The sequence below is a fragment of the Acomys minous genome (assembly GCF_964271855.1).
Source record: "Acomys minous genome assembly, chromosome: 1".
NCBI lineage: Eukaryota > Metazoa > Chordata > Mammalia > Rodentia > Muridae > Acomys > Acomys minous.
The window spans coordinates 67,863,474-67,874,363 of NC_140483.1; positions in this window are offsets into that span (position 1 = coordinate 67,863,474).

Below are 10,890 nucleotides of genomic sequence, written 5' to 3' on the forward strand. Positions count from 1 at the left end.
TTTTCTTCTTCTTGGATGTGACCCCAGAAAGGCTACCTATGCTCCAGCAGAAGGACTTAGTACCATGCACATACTTAGTGGACTCAGAGTCTTTGAGAAAAACAACACATAAATCTGGGAGGGAAGAGCAGAGGTAGAGATATGAGAGGAATAGGGAGAAAGAGGCTTGATCAAAACACATTACAATGCACATACGAAATTCTCCATTAATAAAACAACAATAACATCTAAGAGAGCTGGGTATGGTGGTGCTCACTTGTAATCCCCAGAGCCAGGGAGGCAGAGAAAAGTGAACCCCTAGGATGCACTGGCCAGCAAGTCTGGCCTATTGGGTAACTCCAAGGCAAGTGAGAGATGCTGTTTCAAAAAACACAACAACAGCAGCAGCAGCAGCAGCAACAACAACAACAACATAAGAACTAGGCAAACAGCACCTGAGAAACAACACCTGAGGTTGACTTCCATTCTTGCTACCACATGTACATGTATGTGCTTACGTACCAGCATATACATGTGAAACACCCACATAAACACACACACACACACACACACACACACACACACACACACACACACACATTTTTCTCTTCTTTATTTAGGCAGGTTGTCTTTTATTTGTCCTAGTTGGCCACATTCAAGGACAATATTTTCTTATCTCTCCAACAACATGGGCATCCTAGGTGTCGCAACTGCCTTCGAGATGGAGCCTTGAAGGGACTGAAGCTCATGTACAATGGATGTTACTGTTGGTTCCCTTTGTACTTTATGCTATATAGCCTCCAGTTGTCCTTTGATTACTCATGGCCACCATAAACACTTGGCAAGTGGCAGTTCTGCTTAATGGTTACAGGCAATGAAAAGTAGAGGCAGTCTTGCGTCTGCTGTTGGGTGAGCAACGGTACGTTACTCAGTCTCCGAGCCTCCCTGGGTGTTCCTGTCGGTGACAGAGGAGTTAGTAGATATCTCATCACCCCAGGGATACTTAGGCAAGTGCAAGGCATCACAGATAGGAAGAACCAGTGTTGTGTTGGGTAAAGAACAAACAAATGTTCAGTAAGCTAAATGGTACCATTTCTCGCTGTAGTTTTTCTTCTCAGTGATGTGTTAAATGTTGGTCTATTTACCCATTTATGCATCCATCCATCTGTCATCTAGTCATCCACTTACCCACCATCTACTTATCTATCTGTCTATTTATCTATCTATCTATCTATCTATCTATCTATCTATCTATCCATCTACCTACCTACCTCCTCCCACTATAGTCTCTCAAACCCACACTAGCAACTATAAAACTGAGAAGATAGTGTGCTGTAGCTTCTTCAAGGGGCATTATCTCCCAGACAAGTTGTGGGGTAAATGCATTTAATATGCTCACTTCACTCCCAAAAGAATTTGTTTAATGCCAGTTAATATTTGACATTTTTAGCCTCACTCTGTAAAGCAAATGGTATAGTCAGATATGTTAATATTGGCAGAAATCTCATTAGCTGTAAAAAGTAAGATTATACACGCAGCAGCGATTTGAACTCTTAAGAAAACAGTCAGCTGCTGTTCTTTTAGGTATTCTGTCTCCCTCTCTTGTGTGGAAGAATGCTTCTATGGGGTTTCCTCTGTCCCTCACACATCTGCAGGGCTACATATGGTATAAGGGCACAGTGAGCCAATGATCTTGAAGAATCCCATGGTCCTGAGATCAGCCTGGTAGACACACCTGAGGTTTGAAAAAGGAGCAGAGAGGATGCTACAGAGGCCAGGGCTTACACTCCTCAGGCATGAGAAACAGTCAGTGAAGTGAAGGGGATGAGGGAAAATGGTGTGGAGTCACAGAGGTAACCACACAACCAGTTCTACAGAGGACAAAGGACATGCCAGTACACACCGTCTATGTGTTTTCAGTTAGCCGATACAAAAAAATATATCATTTGGAAATTTCCAGATAAGTTCGAGGTATTGTGAGAAGTTCAAAAACAGCCTATTATTATGTTTACTTATCTACTTCACTTTTATCATATATGGAATGCCTCTCACACAGTGGAGTGAGTCTAGCGTGAGGAGATACTGGAGGGGGGGAGGAATTCACATAATTTTCCTCACATTATATGATTATAATGTGTTGTTATAATTGTTCTTTTTTATTCTATTGCCCCAAAATATTTTGGAAGGGCTGGAGAGATGGTTAAAGCATTTATTGGTTTTGTGATGATCATAGTTCAAATACTCAGCAACCCACCTAGTTACTAGGTAATGCCCCAGCTTGCTTGCGACTCTAGCCTGTAATTCAGGAGACGGAGACAGGAGAGACCAAGAGCAACATGGCTACTGAGGTGAACCATGTAAACTAGTTCTAAGTTCGACCGAGAGATCCTGCCTCAGTAAATAAGGTGGAAGAGAGATCAAGGATGACCCTGGACATCAACCTCAGGCCTCCATATGCATGCACACATACATGCACACACCTCCACATATGCCCCAAACATGCAAAAAAGAATACACACATATGTAAAAGACAGAAAAGGTGATATTTTGGGAGAGATAAAATTCACACACCATTTATCACAATACCTTGCTGGAACTGTTCTATTTTGAGGGTGATTATCATCAGTCTCTTGCTGTGTCTAAGTGAGAAATCAATGTTATCAAAGACTCCACCCAGCAAGGGATTAAAGCAGATGCTGAGGCTCACAGCCAAATATTGGGCAGAGTGCAGGGGGACTTACAGAAGAGGGGGGGATAGAAGGACAGGAGCGGATAGGGGCTCCACAAGAAGACGAACAGAGCCACCAAATCTGGGCCCAAGGCAGGGGGAAGGGGCACTTTGGAGACTGATGCACCAACCAAAGGCCATGCATGGAGAGGACCTAGGCCTCCTGCTCAGATGTAGCCTAAAGGTAGCTCGGTCTCCATGTGGGTCCCGTATTAAGAGGAGCAGGGACTGTCTCTGCCATGGGCTCTGTTGCCTGCTCTTTGATCACTTCCTCCTGGCAGGGTAACCTTGCCAGGCCACAGAGGAAGAGGCTCCATAGGCAGTCCTGATGAAACTCAACAGGCAGGATTCAGTTGGTTGGGGAGGAGGGCACCTCCTTTCTGAGGACTAGGGGAGAGGGATGGAGGGAGGAAAGAAAGAGGGTGGGACCCAGAAAAGATAAAGAAGGAGGCTACAATTATGATGTAAAGTGAATAAATTAAAAAAATAAAATTAAATGTATGAATGGTAAAATACAAAGGTACATGCATTCAGAAGGGAGTATTGTAGGTACCATGCTCCGCATCATTTGTGGTTTCAGGCATCCACTGGGAGTCTTGGAGTATGTTCCCCGTGGATACAGAGGCAGCCTTCAGTGTAATGTTGGGGTGGATGTACTGTTAAGCAGAAAAATTCAGTGGGGGGCCTTTGGCTAGGGCTACGCTCAGAAGGATGGAGAGAAAACCGTGAGCTAGGAATGGGGAAGTGATGTGTGTTGTTACATGACAGGGGGGTGGGAGGTGAGTATGGGAACTGGGAGTTCTGATGAGGGAAGGCGAGAGGGGACTGCTTCCTGAAGTGTGGTCCAGGGCCCAGTGTGACCTCCCTCTTCTAGGAGCTCGGTAGAAAAGCAGACTTCTGGGACCAGTGAGACAGCTCCGCGGGTAAAGTGCCTTCTGTGCAAATATGAGGAGAATCAGTTTGACGGAGGGATAAGTCGCCAATAGGTCATATAATCCCTAAACACATGTACATATGAGCAACACTAGGGTGGATTGTGTGTGTGTGTGTGTGTGTGTGTGTGTGTGTGTGTGTGTGTGAGTGTGTGTGTGTGTGTGTGTGTGTGCGCGCACGCGCGCGCGTGCGTGTATGTGGCAATAATAATTAAAGGGAGTAGGGGGATATGGGAGGAGCTGGAAGCAGAAAGTGAAGAGTAGAAATTGTGTAAATAGAGTAAATTTCATACTCATATATGCAATTCTAAAAAAATAAACTAAAATTAAAAAAGAAGAAAAAGAAGAAGAAAGGGAAGGAGAAAGACAAGAAAAGAAAAGAAGGAGAAGAAAAGAAGGGGATGGAGAAAGAATAGAGGAGGAGGGGAAGGACGAAGGAAGAAGATAAGAGAAAGGGGGAAGAAAATGAAAAGAGAAAGAAGAAAGAAGGCAGGAAGGAAGGAAGGAAGGAAGGAAGGAAGGAAGGAAGGAAGGAAAGGACTCTTATCTGGGTTGACATGTAGGCACATGTGTTGACCAGCAGATGGCACCTCTGTGCGAATGGAAAAACAAGACTCGGTAGCTCTTGAGAGACATTATAGATTCCACCAAGAGCCTTCGGGGGGCGCCTATTCGTGCAGGGCCAACCCTCAAGGCTGTATAGCACAGTTTGTCTGCATTTGAGTTTTCCCCTAGCAGACCCTTTAATTTTTTGTGCACCTTCACAAATTTCTCAGCTTTTGATCCTAACAATTACAGCTCACCTTCCGGATTTAGCCACGTGCCCTGCCCTCAGCGATACTGTATTTCTTTTCAAGCCCTACTTGGACAGGCTGTTCTCTGAACTTCTGCATCACCACAGGGCTAGGCACCGATCATCTAATGATTTATTTCCCATAAGCACCAGCTCTGAAGTCTAGGCTCCGGAAGGTGGTGGTGGAGACAGTCGGGCTCAATGGATCTTCCTTAACCGTCACTTCTTCATGTTCACTGTTATCCAAAGAGCTGACTGTGATGCAGATCCCTGTGTAGACAAGAAAAATATGGTGTTACACGGGATTACTGGCTTGCCAAAGGTCTTCCGTTGGTGTCTCGGCCAACCTCTGAAATGGACTGCTCTTCTTCAGCATCCCAAGACTCTGGCTGAAGAAACCTCTCCCAGGAAAGAAGCAAAAGTTCCAGCACAATTCATAACTGCTTAAGGATGTCCTTCCTTCTCAGCCCGGCGCGGTGGTACAAACCTTTAATCCCAGCACTCGGGATGCAGAGGCAGGCGGATCTCTGTGAGTTTCTCCGTTAACTCCTGTGCATAAAATATGTGTTAAAATACCTGGATAAACTGTGACTCTTCTTTGACAAGTTTATGCCCATCCCTTCTAGTGTGTGTGTGTGTGTGTGGGGGTCTCATTCCTTCCCGGAGTGCCTTTGTTTCCATTTCTAATAAACATCAACATTGCTTCAAACTGGCCTCATCCCGAAATTTTTCTATGCATTGGGGCTAGGATCTAATTTTACCCAGGTGGAGATTAAGGAAATGTTTCAGGCTGCAAAGAGTGATAATGTGGAATGTTCCTTCATCTGTGCCACCATAAACACCCCTGATGGTCTTCTCTTCATTTCTGCTGTACCTTTCCTAGGCACCAAACGAAGCCAAGGGCCTCTCCGAACACTATTAAACCAGTGAGCACTTGTGCGCCAGGTCTAGAGGCTGTCAAAGCATCTTGTCGAAACACACACTGCATTTTGATAAGTCAGCATTCATTGTGTGGCCACGGTCTGCCTTCTCTAACTAGGAACTCTGAGGCCTGGGTGTTATAGTTTTGTTTTTCATACTGCCTAAGACACTGCTGCAGACACACTAAGGGGCCAAGTGTGACTTTGTGTTTTGAAGGTTGTTTGTGTAAGCATAGCTCCACTCATTACCACAGGCATTGATAAGTCTGTAATGAGCACACTTGCCCACCTTTGTCAGAGAGGATCAAAGCAATTTATCTCATCTTGAATTGTGTGTGTGTGTGTCTGTGTGGTGTGTATATGTTTGTGTATATATGTGTATGTGTGTGTGTGTGTGAGTATCCCCCAAACTAACTTTCCCAAAGAAGTACCACTATCACCAACACAAAACACACTAATATTTTCTATTAAGTCTCATACCACATCCACAAGACTGGCTATGAGCCAACTAATAGACTTCACAACCCCAACTGAGGTATGACCCTTAAATGGAAAGTCTCTGGTTGAAACCACCTGAAGGCAGGATTCAGAGAAAGCCCTGGAATGTGAGGTAACCTGTGCTTCTGTCCTGGAATAGGTCTGGGAGGCAAGAGGGTGGGGGCTGGATTCTGAGGAAATGGCTGGGCCCGGAATCAGGGTTTTTGCCTTTCCATGATCATGAAGAGTAAGATGGAGACACACTATAACATCGTGTCATCTTCCATTCGGAACACTGTCTGGTACCCAGAATTCCTGCTGCTCTCTTGAAACCCTCACAGGATAACTAACAGTACCTGGCCCCTCCATCATGCCTCCGCACACCTGGGTCAGCCTGTTCACCATCCCACTCTGGTTACCAAAGACCTTGGGTGGAGGAGTATTTTGCATTTTTTTTCCTTAGTAGCTCAGGATTTTTGGCCTCTTCAGGCACTCAGGGAAACCTGGCTGAATGAGTTGATGGATGAACAGGTACTGTAACTTAATTTTACTAACGGAGGAGTATCAAGATCTAAATACAGTACTTCCTGAGACAACCAGGCAAATATTCAAAAGCAGATGATATAGGGGTGTTAGATGCCCCATCCGTGGTGCCTCTTGCATATGGGGGTGTTACATGCTCCATCTATGAAGCATCTTGGAAGGCTGGTGTGTGTCTGTAAATTACTCTCCTATTAAGTCACCGTTGGTGGAATGGCTTAAAACAACAGAAATTTTAGTCTTAAGGAGAGGAGGTGGTGGGGTAGAGACTGGATGGGGAGAGAGGGGAAACTGCAGTTGGGATATAATGTATGAAAGAAGAATATTTTTAAAATTAAAAATTAAAAGAAAGGGTTTTGTTTTGTTTTGTTTTTCAAAGACATATATTATTTTATTAATTTGTTCTTGTTACATCTCAATGGTTATCCCATCCCTTGTCTCCTCCCATTCTTCTCTCCCTCCCATTTTCCCCTTATTCCCCTCCCCTATGACAGTTTTGGAAACCAGAAGTTTAAATGAGTCTGATGGAACTGAGGTCAAAGTTTCAGATGAACTGTTTCTTCTTTAAATGTTTTTTTTCTTAAGAATATTTTATTAAATGAAATCATGACACTTTTAGGTAAATGGGTGAAGCAAGAAAAAGTCCTTCTGAGTGAGGTAACTTAGACCTAGAAAGACAAATACAGTATGTACTAACCTATCTATGGACATTAGCTGTTAAGTTTTCTATAAACAAGCTACACTCCATATAACTACAGAGGTTAGTATAGAGTGAGGGGACTATGCTGAGGGATGGATCTCTCAAGGAAGGGGAAATGAAAGTTATAGTTATGGAAGGAATGGGAGGACCAAACAGGGAGAGAGAGGGAGGAGGGGGAGGAGGGAGGCAACATGAGAAGACAAAGCTAAAACTAAGATCCATTGGAAGGGTCATATGGCAAACTAACTCAATAGCTCTCCAAAATGCATACATGTATGAAGGCAATTTGAATGAAGTTATCAAATGGGGAAGATGGAGCCCCATTTGGGCATATCTAGTTGCCAAATGAAGCTTCCAATGCCAGGAGTGGGTGGCAAGAGTTGTTGGCCAAAGTGGCCCCATGGGAACCCCTGAAGTACCCAGCCTTTTGGTTGGTCTTTAAAAAGCAACAGTAGGGGGCTGAAGAGATGGCTCAGAGGTTAAGTGCACGGACTGCTTCTCCAGAGGTCCTGAGTTCAATTCCCAGCAACCACATGGTGGCTTATAACCATCTGTAATGTGATCTGGTGCCCTCTTCTGGCCTGGCTGAGTATGTGCAGCCAGAGCACTGTATACGTAATAATAAATAAATAAATAAATATTAAAAAAAGATAAAAAGCAACAGTAATGCTCTGTTGCTGAAGACAATACCTACATACCTCACTGAACACGGCAAAGTCAGGCTGGTGCCTATGTAAGACTTTTTACTCTTACTCTTATGGGCTAGGGTTCATGGAACTTGAACATGCTCTACATGCGACCAAAGGAGAAAGGTAAACACCAACCCAGCTTCAAAGCCCACAGTCTACAATGACAACCTGCCTGCAAGACATACTACAGCAATAGTGAGAGTAATCAACTAAGGTCCACTCCATGAGAAAGAACCCATTCCCAACACTGCTCAGGTGGCCAAGAACCCGAGACTAGATAGGCCTGGGAGCCAGAAGACAGCAAAATAACAATTGTTCTGCTAAAGGAATGTAGCTATAACATGACTTCAAACCACATTATGCTATACGCATAGATGAATTTTGGTTCAGCCATCATCAGCGAAGCTTCCTCCTGCAGTGGATGAAAAGAATACAGAGGCTCACAGATGGCCAATGTACAGAGAGAGACCCTGGAACATTCAGTTCTAAATAGGATGTCTCCACCAAAGCCCTCTGCTCAGGGTTCAGGGAAAGAGTGTAAGAGTCAGAGCAAATGGTGATCACTGAGGAAACAAGGAGCAATATACATGAACTCACAGAGACTGTGGTAACATGCACAGGGCCGGCACAGGTCTGCACCAGATGGGGTCTCAACACTGGGAGAAGTGTACACAGGCCCTCATCCCTAACCCAGAAGCTATATCTATTTAATAACCATTTGCAGATAAAAGTCATTTCTCTAATTGAGTTTCACTGGGGATCTGGGGATACAATTCAACTCTTTAGCCAGGTCCCATGCCCAGCAGTGGATGGACTACACAAGGTGAACTCAAGGTCATCTTTGGAGGTTCTTTATCTCATAAGCTTTTGATAGCATTTTTTCTAATTTACAAGTCCCTTGTGTATATATTATGGCTTCCAGTTTTGTGTTTTAGGGGATTATTGTGAGTATGAACATATGTGTCTCTGCAGCTACATGTATATCTTGTGCTTTTTCTTTGACTCTTTCTCTTTGTTTGTTTGTTTTGTCTTATTCTGGCCTGCTTTTTTTTTTCTTATTTTATTCTTCTTCAGATGCTTGCTTGTTTTTTAGTGAGTGACCGAAAAGGTGTGGTTCCCAGTGTGTGTGTGTGTGTGTGTGTGTGTGTGTGTGTGTCTCAGAAGAGGAGTTTGGGGAGGGAAAATGATAAGCAGGAAATATGGAAAAAACTAATTTCAATAAAAGAAAGAAAAATTAATAAAAAGACTGTGAAGGCAAAGTGTTAAAATGTTATTTTAGAATTAAGTATAGGGTGTATAGATATTTATGTTATTCTTTTTACCTTTTTATATTGAAAGACAGTTTAAATTAATTCAGGAAATAAAATATAATAATTCTTTCAGAATTTCATACAATGTATTTTGATCATAATCACCCCAACTCTTACCATTAACTCCTCTTAGATCCCGTTTTCATCTCAAACTTCATGACTTCTTTAAAATATCAATAACCCATTGACTCCAATTTATGCTGTCCATATAGTTCTGCATATGGGGCCATCCACTAGACTGAACAATGTACCAGGAGACATGCTTTCTAAGAGAGTTGTCTTTTCTCCCCCCAGATGCCATTAATTGTCCATAGCAGCTGAGGGCTAACCCACGAGGCCATCTCTCCTTCTTGCTAGAAATTGGCTAGCTCGGTCCTGCACAGGCAACCACAACTACTGTGAGTTGGTAGCAGTCCCATCATGGTCCACAGTGTACTGCTCCCCTCCAGAGCTCCTTGGCTTCTGGCTCTTACAGTCTTTCCTTCCCATCTTCCACGATGTCCTGAGCCTTAAGAAAGAGTGTGATATCAATGTCCGATTTGTGACTGGGCACACCGTGGTCACTTATGCTCTGCACTTGGACCATTTGTAAGTTTCTGCTTTAACCACCATCCAAAGAAACTCATTCCTAAGCAATAGCTGGAGCTGTTGCAGGACGTCAACCTTCTAAAAGCTTATAAATGTGTGTGTGTGTGTGTGTGTGTGTGTGTGTGTGTGTGTGTGTGTGTGTGTATGCACGTGCGCGCATACATACATACTGTGTGGGGGTGGGTACACAAGTCATGGCATGTGTAGAGATCAGAAAGATTTTGTGGAGTCAGTTTTCTCCTTCTTTAAGGTTCTGGCTGATCCAGCTTAATGATTCTGTTTTTAAAAGTTTTATTAGCATATTAGTCATATATCTCATTATGACATTTTTGTACATGCATATAATAATGTATTTTGATCATTTTCACCCCCTGGCCTTTTCTTGTCCCCTTCCCACTCCTGATGATTTCCCCTCTTCTCCCCAACTAGTTCCTCTACTACTTTCATATGTTTCTCAGATGTGGTAATAGGGTGAAGCAATGAGTTTAGCTGAGGTTACTTACATTGAGGTCATTACACCAGCATGGGCAACTTATCAGGAGCGATGCCACTGATGAGGCTACACCACCCTCCCTGTTAACGCCTTGCCTGGAGAGCTTTGGGGAGAAGTAAGCCCCTCCCCAACACCAAGATGGAATGTGGATGGGCCCAGTCTTGTACGGGTCTTACTCAAGTAGTCATAGCTGTGGAGAGTTCAAGAGTGTAATGCCATGCCATGCCTCGGAAACAGTGTTCTACAACACTCCATCCCTTTGTCTGGTTCTTAAGTTCTTGCCAACCCCACTCTCTGACTTTAGAATGAGTAATTATACTATAAATGTCCCATTTGTGGCTGTGTGTTCAACAGTCACTTGTTCTCAGCGCTAAGAGGAGGATCTGCCTCTTCTGAGTGCTGCAGGGTAGACTATGAGCCTCCTGTCCTCAGTCTTCTGATGTCCACCTGGCATTTGGAGCAGGTAGTTGAATGATTTCCAGTTTCTACTCTTGTTATTCTGTTTTCTTTTCTTCTGTTTTTAAAGAGTGGTGTGATTACCATCGCTACCTTCTTTGTTTTTTCTAACCAAATTACCCAGTATCACAGACCAGATAAATTATAAAGAAAAATATTTCAGCTCTTGATCGTTGTCCAAGGTCAAGGGGCTAAATCTACTGATGATCTTCTGACTCAGATAGTTGCAAGGTACTTAAATTTACCACATGGCAAGAAATGGGGAGGTAAACAGATACCCAGATA